Source organism: Mus musculus, chromosome 6, assembly GCF_000001635.26.
Source record: "Mus musculus strain C57BL/6J chromosome 6, GRCm38.p6 C57BL/6J".
NCBI lineage: Eukaryota > Metazoa > Chordata > Mammalia > Rodentia > Muridae > Mus > Mus musculus.
Genome location: NC_000072.6, coordinates 144,212,912 through 144,227,595, shown reverse-complemented (window position 1 = coordinate 144,227,595; position 14,684 = coordinate 144,212,912). Strand labels below are relative to the sequence as shown.

The 14,684-nt window shown below is 40.2% G+C and overlaps 1 protein-coding gene and 1 long non-coding RNA gene across 6 annotated transcripts in view; one reads left to right on the top strand and one right to left on the bottom strand.

The window, feature by feature from the left end:
- The window catches only part of Sox5 (SRY (sex determining region Y)-box 5), a 953,863-nt gene that overhangs the window by 554,692 nt on the left and 384,487 nt on the right, over window positions 1-14,684 (top strand). The gene's annotated exons all lie outside the window — the stretch shown is intronic.
- Gm38531 overlaps window positions 61-14,684 on the bottom strand; it is a 16,426-nt gene continuing 1,802 nt past the window's right edge. Inside the window, exon 3 of the long non-coding RNA XR_869579.2 lies at window positions 61-106. This is a non-coding gene — a long non-coding RNA (predicted gene, 38531). The remainder of the gene's footprint in view (window positions 107-14,684) is intronic.

Below are 14,684 nucleotides of genomic sequence, written 5' to 3'. Positions count from 1 at the left end.
AACAGCACCGGATCTGACAGTCTCAAGCACGCTTCTCATTCCCGTGGACCCACCTGTATTGAGTTTTCAAATGCGTCTCCTCGGAGTGTGTGCCTGCGCCAATGTCCTGTAAATCATGGAATAAATGGAATGCTTAAATAATCTGAGGTTTTAAAGCTCACCATGGATGCTTAGCGTTTTTGCTTCTTTGCTCGGTGTGCATTGTGTGTAGCATAAACAATACAAGCACCATCGCCTGTGGCTTAAGCGCCAGCCTTCTGGGGCAGCTCTTTTCCAAACACTTTCTCAAGCGGGAGACATCCCCAGTTCGGTGCAGACCAGGATTCTTGAAGGAGGCCATCTCATATGGAATTCGTGTGATTTATTTTATACGATGAAGTTACTTTTCGAAGTTTATTAAAAATACTTTATTGGCTATAACTTTTAATGCTGATATTGCATTTCAGAGTTTACAAGCAGTTTTGCATTTTTATTGTTAATTGTAGATATTTAGATAGTCTTTTCAAAGAGGTGTCAACATGTCCACTTACAAATGCAACCCAGGAGAAGACAGCGTGCCAACAGGAGCTCACACCTAGGCCCTGTCAGGACACATGATACATATTTAGACTTATATAGAATGTTGCATCGTTTTTTGAGATTTCTAAATATCCGCCAGTACATATCGATTATGCATAACTACATATGCACAGTCTCTAACTATTGATTATTTAACTTTATTTTTTTGTTTTTGTTTTGTTTGTTTTCCTTTTTTTATTAGTTATTTACTTTAATTACATTTCGAATGTTGTCCCTTTCTGGATTTCCCCTCCAAAAACCCCCTATCTCTCCCCCCCCCCACAACAACCAACCAACACCTGCTTTCCAGCCCTGGCATTCCCCTACACTTAGGCATAGAGCCTTCCCAGGACCAAGGGCCTCTCCTCCCATTGATGTCCGTCAAGGCCATCCTCTGCTACATATGCAGCTGGAGTCATGAGTCCCACCATGTGTACTTTTTGGTTGGTGATTTAGTCCCTGGGAGCTCTTGTGGTACGGGTTGGTTCATATTGTTTTTTCCTTCTATGGGGCTGCAAACCCCTTCAGCTCCTTGGGTCCTTTCTCTAGCTCCTCCACTGGGGACCCTTGCTCAGTCCAATGGTTGGCTGTGAGGATTCACCTCTGTATTTGTCAGGCAATTGTGGAGCTTCTCTCGAGACAGCTATTGCAGGCTTCTGTCAGTAAGCACTTGTTGGCATCCACAAAAGTGTCTGGGTTTGGTAATTTTATATGGGATGGATCCCCGGTCGAGACAGTCTCTGGGTGGTCATTCCTTCAGTCTCTGCTCCACACTTTGTCTCGTCTCTGTAACTCCTTCCATGGGTATTTTGTTCCCCCTTCTAACTTTATAATGGCATCAAAAGCAACCAGCACTGAGCAGAATTGCCCTTTTTGATGTACCAGGCTGGTACTATGCCACATAGTACTCTCTTGCACAATGCCAGGCAGCATTGGCCAGCCATGACCCATCAGCTGCATGGGCAGAAATGCAGACAACAGAAACAGTACCCTGCTCTGCTTCACTAAGTTAAACTCCTCAGATGCAGTAAGTACGTTTTCATCTATGCTTAGATGGGTTGCTGTAAATTAAAGGCCATCTCAGCAAACACTGAGTGTAAATTTTGGCCTGCCTGGTACTGTACATAAAGTGTTAACGTCGAGAATAAGCCCACTTGACAGTTAAAGTAATAAAATGTAACTGGACTGGGGTAGTCTTTCTTCGTTGCATCTTTAAAGATATTTTATTCTGATCAAGTATTTTTAATGTATTCCTTCCTATTATTAAGCTTTTATATGTTTATGATAAGAGTTATAATTCAATGTCATAAAATTTCTCTGCTTTTCACTTTCTACCAAGATTTGTTTCTTCCCCCTTTTCTGGGATGGGGGGAAACTGTGGAGTGAGGTTGCCCAGACAGTGTGTAGAGGATGCGTTCTCTTGTGTTCTAGTGTACTGCATTTCATCTGAAGAAATGCTACAGAGGATTAGAGTGCCGTGTGTGTGTGTGTGTGTGTGTGTGTGTGTGTGTGTGTGTGTGTGTGCGTGCGCGCGCGCACGCCACAAATGTGCTTACACTCTCACTCTGTCTCCTTCATACACATTTGTTCCTCCACTCTGAGGACCACAGTGAGAGAACCAAGTGAGAAGCGAGACCAACCTTTCCGAAGCTGAGCTTGGGTCTGGCCACTGTCCCAAGTCGCCAGATAGGCAACTCTAAGAATTCAGACAGTTTAATGTCTGCCTGCCTGCAGGATGCTTGGTTTTGTTGTCATTCTGAAGAGTTAAGCCTGGGAATGTAAACTCACATCCTGCTGAAAGATAAGGAGTGGTCCTGGACTGCGGTGCAGGGCCTCTGTGCTCCACGCCCGAGGTCTCTGCCATTGCCTAACTCTCTTGGAAGTATCTGAAAGCAATTGAGGAGGTACACTCCTCAGACATTCTCTCTTACATTGGGTCAAAGGACCAGACATCCTCTCTAACTTGGGGTCAAGTCAAAGGACCTGACGTAGGCAAGGAAGCACAGACCGCACACTTAGAGGAACAGCCCTCCATGGACTGCCTTTCTTTTTCTTTCTTTTTAAAAAGTATATAGGCTTCCATGGCTGTTCCCAGCTGCCTGATCTGTTTATGTGTGGAGACAGTTCATGAACTGCACGAGAAAGGGAGCTGGCAGGCAGCCCTGCCATGCGGAGACTGCTCGTGGCCCACGTTGGGTTGCAGTGCGGATGGCATGGTGGTTACCGTGGGTGCTTGCTATCATGACTGCGCATGCTCAGCACATTCCTTCCTTGCAGTGCACCATCTTGCGCTGCTATTAGGACACTTGGACCAGGTCGTAACTGAGACCTGTACCCCAGCAGCTGCCTCCTCAAGTTCAGGTCTTTAATAATGGAAGAACCTGCTGAGGCTCACTGCCAAAGAATGTTTCTTGAGGTAAGCCATGGCTAGTGAGAATATGAGAATGTTTTTAAATTGTATAGAGACGTGTGTTCATACTGTGTATTAATATGGACAAGCCGTCTTTAAAATAGTCTTAATAAGGCCATTTCTTCTCAACTTGATTTGACTCTATTTGCTTTGAGTGCTTACAAAGCACCGAGGGAAAGTGATTTTACTAAATTACCTGGCATATCACTTCTGTAAACAGCAGTAATAAAGCATGGAGCAAACACTTAGGGAAGCACACATTGTTATACTGGAGTTTACACAAATGAGCCTTGGCAGTCTCCGCTGGGAGTGTCTACGCTATCCTTTCAAGGCTGGCATTGCTAGAGAAGTTGTCGTATCAGGTCCTTGCTGATGTCCTGTGTTTGTACCTGTATGCAAACAGCCTAACTGCCTGTCAAGGAAGCATGAAGTAGGGACTTTCCAAAGTCTTTTTTGCCCTGGGTATAACAACAAAAAAATAAGGATATCTTAAATGTTTGTTCTAAGAGATACATGTAAATTGTAGGAGACATGAAATATGCTCACTAGCCATGTATTGCAACAAGATACTGAATATATGGGCCTAAGTGCACTGGCTGTTCTTCCAGAGGACCTGGGTTCAATTCCCAGCAACCACATGGCAGCTCACAACTGCCTCTCACTCTAGTCCTGGAGATGCAACTCCCTCTTCTGGTCTTCACAGACACCAGGCACTCAAGTGGCATACAGACAAAATACCGTATACATAAAATAAATATGATTTAAAATATATTACAGAAATCATAGTGATAATAATATACCACAAAAGGACAGGCTTGTGACTTCTGAAACATTTTATGCTGATACACACACACACACACACATATATGTATATATGCATATATATAAGTTTCTTTTAAAGTTTTCTAAATTCAAATATTTATTTCTTATATTTTGATTTCTTTCTACATCCATTTAGAAAATCTCAAAGTACACTGTTCAAAGAGAGATTTGCTTTTCCTACTTACTGATGGGTTAGTTTAATGTGTATGTTTTTATTCAGTCTTTCTTTCTTTTTTTCTTTTCTTCCTTCCTCTCCTCTCCTCTTCCCTCCTCTCCTTTCCCCTCACCCTTCCCTCTTTCTTCTCTTCCAGAGAATTCCAAGGCTAAAACCTCTGGAGACTATCACTTTTAATGTTTTTAACTACCTAGTTAGAACTAGATTACTAGAAAGCTGGTTTTATCTACAGAGTGTCTACAACTGTGGAAAGATGCCCCCGTGGTTAAGGGCAGAGACTGCTTTTGCAGAGGACCTGGGTTTGGTTCCCAGCACCCAGAAGGCAGCTGATAACCATCTGTAACTCCAGTCCTAGGGGCTCCAGTACTCTTTTCTGGCCTCCATGGATGCTGTACATGTTGTATGTATATATTCATGCTGACAAAACTCCCATACACATACATACATTTAAAAATTAAAGCACTGTATAACTTTATCACACAAATTGTCCATTGAATAATCATGAGTCCCCCACTTCCCTGTGCTCCATTTGTTCTTGGGCAACTGTAATGTAGATGCAGAATAAGGCATTAGTAAAGTCCTCTAATGTTTAAATTAGAAGCCTAGGCTTCCTTCCTTGACACCGAAATATACTCTCATATGGATGTAAACCTTCAAGGACTAAGAACACATCTGCTTTTATAATTTCTAAAACTGTGCATGTATAGCCCAAATCACATGCATATGAGTGAAAAGCATGGCTATACGTATCTGACAGGCATTACAGATAAAGATAAATAAGATACATTTGCTGTTTTTTTGAAGTGGTCAAGTATAACTTAATCTGCAAAGTTATGTTATGATTTTGTAGTCCACTAGTACTGTTACACCCATGTGTTATCGGGATGTCAGTAAAATGGTTTATTTATTGTTGGGTTAAGATAACAGTTATTAATATATGCATTTAGGATTGTTTTCTCTCTTATATACTTACATGAACTCCTTAGAGTCTCTTATATGCAGTTCCATTTGCCTCTCAAATAATTTCTTACTTTGCCTCAATCAAAAGAGATTGCATGATATGTGGTGTCTATGATATGTGGTGTCTATGATATGTGGTGTCTATATGATAAGTGGTGTCTGTATGATATGTGTATCTATAAAATATGTGGTGTCTATTGGGTATGTGTATCTATAAAATATTTGCTATGTATATGATATGTGGTATCTGTATGATATATGGTATCTATATGATATGTTAAGGCTATATAATATGTGGTGTTTCTATGATATGCAGTATGTATATGATAAGTGGTGCTTATATGATGTGTGGTATCTATATGATATGTGGTACCTGTACGATATGTGGTATCTATGTGATATATGATATCTGTATGATATATGGTGTCTATATGATATGTGATGTTGGTATTATATGTGGTTTATGTGTGGTAATTGGTGTATATATATATATATATATATATATATATACACACACACACACATATGATATGTGGTATCTGTATGATATGTGGTATGTATATGATATGTAGTGTCTGTATGATATGTGGTGTCTGTATGATATATGGTAACATTTATCTCTTCCTAGCCATACTTTCAGCATACCAGGGGAGGAGCATTCATCAGGTCCTCTCCATCTAATGTAGCCATCTTGTTTGGATGGGATCCTTGTTACATTTTCTTTTACTGAGGTGTGGGTTTCTTTTTGGATGAATCACAGAACTCAGGTTGCTTATGAGGCTCTGAATTTGGCATAATAGCACATAATGGTTTTTACAGAACTATTTAGTCAAACACCAGGAAAATCTATCAAAGAGAGATGTAAATGGAACATTTTTAGAGCAAGAGTAAGATTTGACTCATGGTAAGGCCAACGATGAGCAATTGTGTTCTCTGTCACCTTAAATGCAATCAAAATGGTGGTGACAGTGACTGTCTAATTGTGAAGATAACATCTGGTCACTTGGACAAATGGAAGGAAAGTTGGATTTGACAGGGATTGTTACAGTTGTGAAATACATAATTGTATGCATTGAATTATGGAAACCAAAAGCTATCTCTTGATTGTTTTTAAAAGTATTTTAAAAAACTTTCTTTTGCCTTTTGCCTTTGTCCTCTCTCAAAAACTATGTTTTCACGGAGGCCTTGGCTTGTTCCTGTTTTATAACTGAGACACTTCTGATAGGTGGTACACTTGGTTAGTTCTTCAGCCTTTCTTATGGAAAAGGTAAGGGTGGGGAAGGAGGGTGGGAGGGAGGGAGGGAGGGAGAGAGAGAGAGAGAGAGAGAGAGAGAGAGAGAGAGAGAGAGAGAGCGCACAGGTAGCATGGAGCTGACGGAACAAAGAATATATAATCCATAGCTTCATTTTGCCTGAGATGGACCCTGTTTTCTTCGTCTTTTAGACCATACCAGTAGCTGCAAAACTGTCCCTCTCACTGGCTTTTTATGCTTTGTAGATCTTTGGTTTGCATATATATATATACATATATATATATATATATATATATATATATATATATATATATGAATGAAACAGCACCTTTAATACTTACAGAGCTCTCTATTTCCTTTCCCAACTGACCACAGTCCAGGGCAATATTTCAGTGTTTAATTTTGGAGTATCTTTAAGGTATTATTATGACTATTATGTTAAATTCAATATAACTTACCAGCTTTCACCCAAAGACCATAACTTTAAACTTGTGACAAGGACGTGGTTGTTTCTTCAGTTTCCCCCCCTGTGCAGTGGTAGTTCTTACAGTTTAGGACTATCTAAAGCAGGCTTTTCCCACATGCATGCGTGTGTGCTCACAAGCATGTAGATGCACATGTATGTATATGCAGGTGAAGACCTGAAGTCATTACCTCTCTTGATTCTTCTCCTTCTTTTGTACAGAGGCAGTCTGCTTTTTGAACCTGGAGTCGATCAGCTCTGCCCAGTTCAGCTACCTAGCTAGCTTTAGGGGTTCTGTTTACAAAATTAGAGGCAGGCCATGTAAATGCCTGCTCTACTTTCATTTGGGTTTGGGGTGACCAAGTTCCAGTCCTCACTATTGAGTGACAAGGACTTTGCCTGCTAAGCCATCCCCATTGCCAGGGCAAGCCTCATTTAGACATGCATTCAAAGATGGAAGGTGCCATACCTTGAGAATCTGATTAAGAAGTGGCCTAGGCCATGCCAGTTTTCTTGCCCAAGTTTAGGCTTCCAAAGTCCTCTGTATTTTCTTTAAGTTGAGATGCCCAGTTATCTGATGCTACAAAACTGCCTTGGAAATGTACCACTAAACAGGCAAACTCAGCCTGCAGAGCCCAGGTATGGAAGGAGAGTACAGAGACAGGCAAAGAAGGGCCTAGAGGGGCCTGGAACCTAGTGGTGAAGGCACCAGTGGAAATCATCCTAAAAACTGGGAGAGAGGCTTGGGCTACTACCGAGAAGTGATGTTCTATTAGACAGAACATCCTAGGTAAGACACTGCAGGCTGTGGGCAAGGCTGCCAGTCTGCTGGAGCAGAGACTCGGCCAGATTTGGACACAGGCCAGGGAGTGGAGAGCTTTATATGATGTGTTCAAGCATTTTATTTATAACATCTCAAATCTGAGTTACGCTGAGTATTATCATCATACGTGAAAACCTCAGATTTCCTGATATGTCAAATAAAAATGTATTATAGCCCTCGGAATGCTCATCTGCCCAAGTCTTCTAATCAAATTTAATAAACATTGTATACTGTTGATAGGGAAGTACTCAGAGGTATATATTAGTGGTTTAGTTATATATGTTTAATTTATAAGTACTGAACTACTTTAAAATAAGCCGTAGACACAGTGTTGTGTAAGAATTCCATTCTGTCCTTGGGTCCTAGTTTCTGCCTATTGAATCAGCAGTAGTTCTTCACCGTTACAGGCCTTCGCATGGTAAACCACTTTGAATGTATAATGCCTTGTTCACGCCAAATATTTTCTTAACTAATATGATCAGGTATATAATCCTGACATTTGTTGGATATTTCCAAATTGCTATTGATGCGTGTTTCTTCTGTAACTCACAAGTAGACACTATCTCTGTTTTTTTTCTGTATAAACAGCCCCAGTCTCTGTGAATAGCTATATTTTTTCTTCTACCCGTTCCATGGAAGGTGCGGGGTGTCTGTGGGTTTGCATCTGTGGGTCACTCTACTTTGCCTCGATTGTGCTGCATTGGGTTCCACTCATCTCCAGATCTCCTCTGGGGCTAAGAGCCAGGCAGATGAACTAGACCATCCAGGAGATGCTGAGAGTGGATGGGCTGTATCAAGCACTCATTTAGAAAGCTTCTGTCTTGTTCTGACCAAGGCACAGTGCACAGGTGAGGTGTAAACACCGGGGTTGGAAATAAGCTTTGTCTATATGGAAATATTACAAGGGAGAGAACTAATGACGTGGGGTTGTGCATTCTACAGTGCACGAAGGTACTCATTCCTCGGCAAATAGGTAAAAAACATGAATATCATTACCCCGTACTTGAAACTAGATTTTCATTACAATGATAGGCATTAGACATTTGGGTCTATTTAATACTACTTTCTTTTTCCTTTGAAAATTTGTTCTTTGCTTTCCTTGTTATCGGGGTTTTGATATTTTTTTTTCTCATTGATTTCAAAGAACTAGCTCATCTCAGAAGTTAGCTGTTTCCTTGGGTGTGGAAAGTGTCCCCTAGCTTTTGATGCTTAGGCCACACAGTGTCACTCTCTACTTTGGATTTTATACTGATTTATTAATCTTTTATTTATGACTAGTGGATTTTGATCCAATGTTAGTAAGAGCATCTCATTTCTAAAATTCTTTTTGAGTCTGTTCATATTCCTCGCTGGTGATTTGTGGCTTTATTCTGGTACTTAAGCCTTATTTCCTGTGGGATTTCCATCCCTGTTCATGTTCAGCGTGGGTTCCAGGACTGCATTGGTTAAGTGGCAGTGTGTGATTTGCATGTAAAAAGCGTGTGTGTGTGTGGTGTGTCCTCTATGTTTCCTATTTCATCAAGTCGTGGTTCTATGTGGTTCTAGTTTCCAGAAATATGACTGTTGTCGTCAGGCATTTTCTAATAATCCTTCTTTATGTTGTAAGAAAAACGTTTACAGAAATATTGTACTTTAAACACATGTCTATATCTTATTTTTGCATTTGTTAAACTGATGCTTGATGTAGAAAGAATTCAGTTTTATGAATGGGACACGAGACCATCTATCTACCTAGGAACTTGATACGTCTTGTGTATTTTTTCCAGAAAGTTTGTTTTTATTTTATTTTATTTATATTTAAGCATCCATGTAGGAGTGTGAAGAAGGGGTCTTCAGAGGCCAGAAACGGCATTGAGTCTTAAAACTGGAGTTACAGACAGGTTTGAAATGCCCAATGTGGGTGCTGGGAATTGAACCTGAATATTCTAAAACAGCAACCGATTTTCTATGGAGCCAGCTTTCCAGCCCCCATATTTCTATATCATTTTTAAAGCTCTCCCCAAATAAGTCTTATTTAAAAATAAAGTTATGATTAGATATTTTGTTTGGGGGGGTTTACTGATTTTAGTGTCACCCCGCCCCCCATTTCTGATAGTGATGTGTTATATATATATATTAATATGAGTGTAGCACTGTGTATTATCAATACTAGTATGATCACACACTGCATATGACTGTGCCTCTCTAGTTCTGAATTCTCATACTGCTTCTGGGGCTTTTTGGCTGACTTTGTAATATATATTTTATTGAGCACATAAGAACTGTATCTAAATGCTGCAGGTTCAGATGTTGGGCATCTGATGTGGAAATCATATTTCCTACCCAACTCCCTCTCTCCTCCCCCTCGGAGCATTTGTCATCACACAATGGGTCTTTGGTCGGGTTTATTTTTTTTTTTTATTTTTTTCTCTTGTTACAGCCAGGCTCCCTGGGTAGCACATTGGCTCTACATTCATAGTCAAGAGACTGGCATTCAAATCCTCTTCTCCTCTTATCAGTTGTGTAATCCAAAACCGGTTAATTATTTTCCCTGTCCTTTCTTTTAAAATTGTGGAGAAAAAGTAAACAAGGGAATCTTTGTAAATGCTGTAGGTTTCTCCGTACCAAGAACCCAATGGCTATAAACCAGGCCGTGAAGCCCACATCCCAACAGGTCATAATTTTATTGTTTGAACTTCATCTCTTATCAGTGTTCTGCTTAAGGAGACTTAGGGGAATCCACTCTGAATTTTTCTCATGATTTTTCTCAGGATATGTCCTAACAAAGTCCAGGGCATACCTTCAAGAGAAGACAGAGATTTAAGTCTCCTTGTCAAGAATAATGACCTAGCTGTGATGGTTGGCAAAAATGGACTCTGGTTTCTTACACCAGAAAAAAATAAAAATCAAACCAACTGTGATTTGGTTTAATTAATATGACCTTGGACTGTGGCACAGCTGACAGACATTGAGCCTTTTAGGTTCCATTTAGTCCTCTCACAAGGTTTACAGGTGAGGAGTTCTGATTGCAGGCCCATTGTCTTTTTGTTTTTTGTTTGTTTGTTTGTTTGTTTGTTTGTTTGCTTGGTTTTGAGTCAATTAACATTGAGGTTTTTGTTTAAACGATTAATAAGTATTTTACCCCCAAATAGTTCTTCAACTTCGGGAAAAATGAAGAGATAACAACGACCCTTTCCTCTCTATCTGTAAAGGTGTGCATTTTAATTTTTAATATTTTAATATATAGAGAGAGGGATTTAAGTACAAAGTAAATTAAAGATGCTGTGTTTGTCTGTTGAATAATTGGACTACCGAATTCATTTGGAAATGCTATTTTTTTTCCAGCCTGTATTCAATATGACTGTTTTCCTAAATCGTGGCAGTAACTGATTTTTGTAGAAAATGACACAAAAATAAAGTAGCAGTCAACTTGGCAGTATTTCATAAGTGGATCCATAGCATTCATGTTAAAAATCTAGATTAAAAAAACCAAAAACCAAAAAACACCATTTGCCTTTCAGAATTTACAACACTACAATCTTTTCATTTTCCCTTGATTTTTTTTTTTTTTCATTTGTCCCTTTCAAATTTTGGATTAGGGCAGAATCCTTTCTATGTTTTAACTCACCGTTCTTTGTCAGGAATGAAGGATTCCATATGGGAAGTCTCCATCAAACCCTTCTCCTTAGAGCTCAGGGAATCCAGATGAAGAGGAGGCAGAAATAATGCAGTGGGGATGGAGGACCCCAGGAGTGCAATAATGCCAGGGCAGTGGGGATGGAGGACCCCAGGAGAGCAATAATGCAAGGGCAGTGGGGATGGAGGACCCCAGGAGAGCAATAATGCAAGGGCAGTGGGGATGGAGGACCCCAGGAGAGCAATAATGCCAGGGCAGTGGGGATGGAGGACCCCAGGAGAGCATGGTCCTCTGAGTCACGTAGGCAAGGCACACATGAGCTCAGAGAGACCAAGGTAGCGAGCACAGGACCCACATGGGCCGGCCCACCAGGGCCTCTGCATGTATGCTATAGCTGCTGGCTTAGTGTGTATGGGACTCCTGACTGTAAGCACAAGTAGGCCTCTGACTCTTCTCCCTGCTCTTGGGAATCTTTTCTTCCTAGTTTGTCTTGTTCAACTTCAGTACGATTTCTTTTTAAACTTCACCTTATTGTATTTTATTTTGTCATGTTTCGTTATCTCTCAGAAGCCCATTCTTTTTGAAAAACAGAGAGGGAGTAGATCTGGAGTGGAGGAAGGTGGGAAGGAACTGGGAGGAGTAGGAGGAGGGAAAACTCATCTGCATATATGGTCTGAGAAAAAAAATCCGTTTCCTTTTTATTTTAAGATTTATTTATTTTCATGTGCATTGGTATTTTGGCCTACATATATGTCTGTATGGGGGTGTTAGATCCCGTGGAACTGCCATGTGGGTGCTGGGAATTGACCTCAGGTCTTCTGGAAGAGCAGTTAGTGCTCTAAACCACTGAGCCATCTCTCCAGCCCTGTATCTATTTCCAATAAAAGGGGAAAAAAATGAGAAAAAAAAAACCTCTGCATTTTTAGTCTCTTCTTCAATGAGATAATAGAATAAAAATATATTTATACTTATTTAAAAAATAAAATTTCTGATGTTAAGGACCAAACTTCATTTCCTTATGTTCATTATACGGACAAATGAATGTATGTTATGCTATACCTTAGCAGGTCAACCTAACCCGTTTCATGTATGGCTAGTCCTTCAGACTTTCAATCAGCATGAATACCTGGGATGCAACCGAGGAGAGAGAGTCTTACTCTGGAAATTCTGAATTGATTTATCAAAGCCAAACTGTGGAAGATGGACTTGAGAATGGAGGACGTGGTAGTGACCAGTTCCCTACGCTGTTCATTCTAAGGTAGCTCATTCTTATCGAGGCAGGGGCACGAGGGAGACTCTTCTAGAACAGAGGCCCTCCCTCCATCACCCTCTCCTGGCCCTGGGTCAGAGATACACACATCAGAAATTGTTAGGTAACATCCTTACATATAACAAGTGCCATCTATATATCACTCATTCAGGACACATTCAAAGGAGAATAAAGAAGACAGAAAGACGTAGTTAATTTAAGAATGAGCCTAATTGTTCAAGTATTTTCCTGTGAATAAGGTTTTGTTCTCACATCTGCCTCAATTAGCTACCCTAAAGAAGTAGTGTAAAGCCGGCTACAGTGGTGTTTCTCTAATCCAGCACTCACCCAAAACATAGAGAAATAGACATAATAAAATGTACAGCAGCCGGGCACGGTGGCGCACGCCTTTAATCCCAGCACTCGGGAGGCAGAGGCAGGTGGCTTTCTGAGTTCGAGGCCAGCCTGGTCTACAGAGTGAGTTCCAGGACAGCCAGGGCTACTCAGAGAAACCCTGTCTCGAAAAACCAAAACCAAACCAAATCAAACCAAACCAAACCAAACCAAACCAAACCAAACCAAACCAAAAATGTACAGCACAGTCACCCCTCCATCCTGCCACGCACACTGGGAAAATCTTGAGCCACATTTGCTAAAATAGTGTGTCGAGAACGAATGATGAGAACCAGGAGCAATGCTGATAGGGAAGGGGCTGTCGTTAGCTCTTTTGCTGGCTTCTAAGTAAACTTTCAGAACAGTACGTTCCCCGAATCTCTTAGCAGGTTAGATATTTCTTAAGTAGAATGCTGGTAGCCATGAACTCCTTTTAAAGGTGTGGCCACAAATGAATAGCTTCTCTTCTGGTGGTTAACGTGAATTCTTCACACAACAGAAGTGTTCTGACTTTTCCCACCAGAGGGACTGTCACATGTCCCTGTGCATGCTCATTGTCTGACACCACCCAGATCTTACCTGTGTCACAGGAGAAAGGATTGTCTGTGTTGAGTGAAACAATATTTTTCATAAATTCATCCAGTATAAGTTCAGCATAAACTTCAGTTGGTCTTACATTGTTAATTGATTTTTTTGTTTTGTTTTGTTTGTTTTTGTTTTTTTTGTTTTTTTTGTTTTTTGTTTTCGAGACAGGTTTTCTCTGTGTAGCCTTGGCTGTCCTGAAACTCACTTTGTAGACCAGGCTGGCCTCGAACTCAGAAATATGCCTGCCTCTGCCTCCTGAGTGCTAGGATTAAAAGCCTCTGCACCATCATAACCCCGTTTAATTAATTTTAAAAATTAAACTATTTTTAAAATGTAAATGATTTTGGTAGACAGAAATTCTACCCTAAGAGTGGGCACCAGAGAATGTATGATATGAATATATGAGAATATGATGAAGGGAAGCCTTCAGAAATCATCCATAACGAGAGGGCAACACTAGGAGAAGAATTTGTTGCCATCATGATACAAGAAGGAGATTTGTCAACCATTTTAACAGTTGTAATAAATAACTATCTTAAAGCTAGTTACACTTTCATTTGTTAAGTTTGTGTACCATGTCTGGTGTGTGTGTGTGTGTGTGTGTGTGTGTGTGTCACAGCTTGTTACAGCAGAGGTCAGACAACAACTAGTGGGAATTGGTTCTCTCTTCCCATCATGTGAGTCCCAAGGATTGGACTCTGCCAGGTTTGACAGCAATAACTAAGACCTCTTGCCTGCCCGAGTAAACAGCCTTGTGAACAAGACATTTGTGAGGATTGGCTGGCGTTTTTCTGCCTCCATCTTTGTCTAAAATGTGAGTATTCTCTTAAGATTATCACATACTCACTTATATTGTGAAATTTTCTCTAATTATGAGTAGGTGTCCATCAATCATGATGTCAATTTTAATAGGATAGTGTCAGCTATATAACTAGTTGAGTATTTTCACTTGTTCAAATAATCAACAAAATATTATAGGTTTATTTAACATGCATTATGTGATAGTCATAAAACACTTAGGCACATTAACATTTAGAACAAAATAGCAATGTACTTAAATTAATATAGTTAATTTTAAACATTGGATTAACTGGGTTAACACCATTGCAGAATGCACTTAAAGAGAAGATTTTGACTAAATATTTGGGATGTGTTTTTCTTATTCATCTGACATTCTCGAATTGTGGAATTTCTACTTTGTCTTGTAGATTCAAATAAAATAAATCTTTTGAGAAATATTTGAAAGTACTCATTGTGAGCTGCTGGCAGATCATACTTGTAATCTCAACATGCAGGCTCTGAGGCAGCAGAATCATGAGTTCAAGAGCAGGCTGGGCCCCACAGTAACACATGAGACCTATGAAGAAGAAGAAGGTG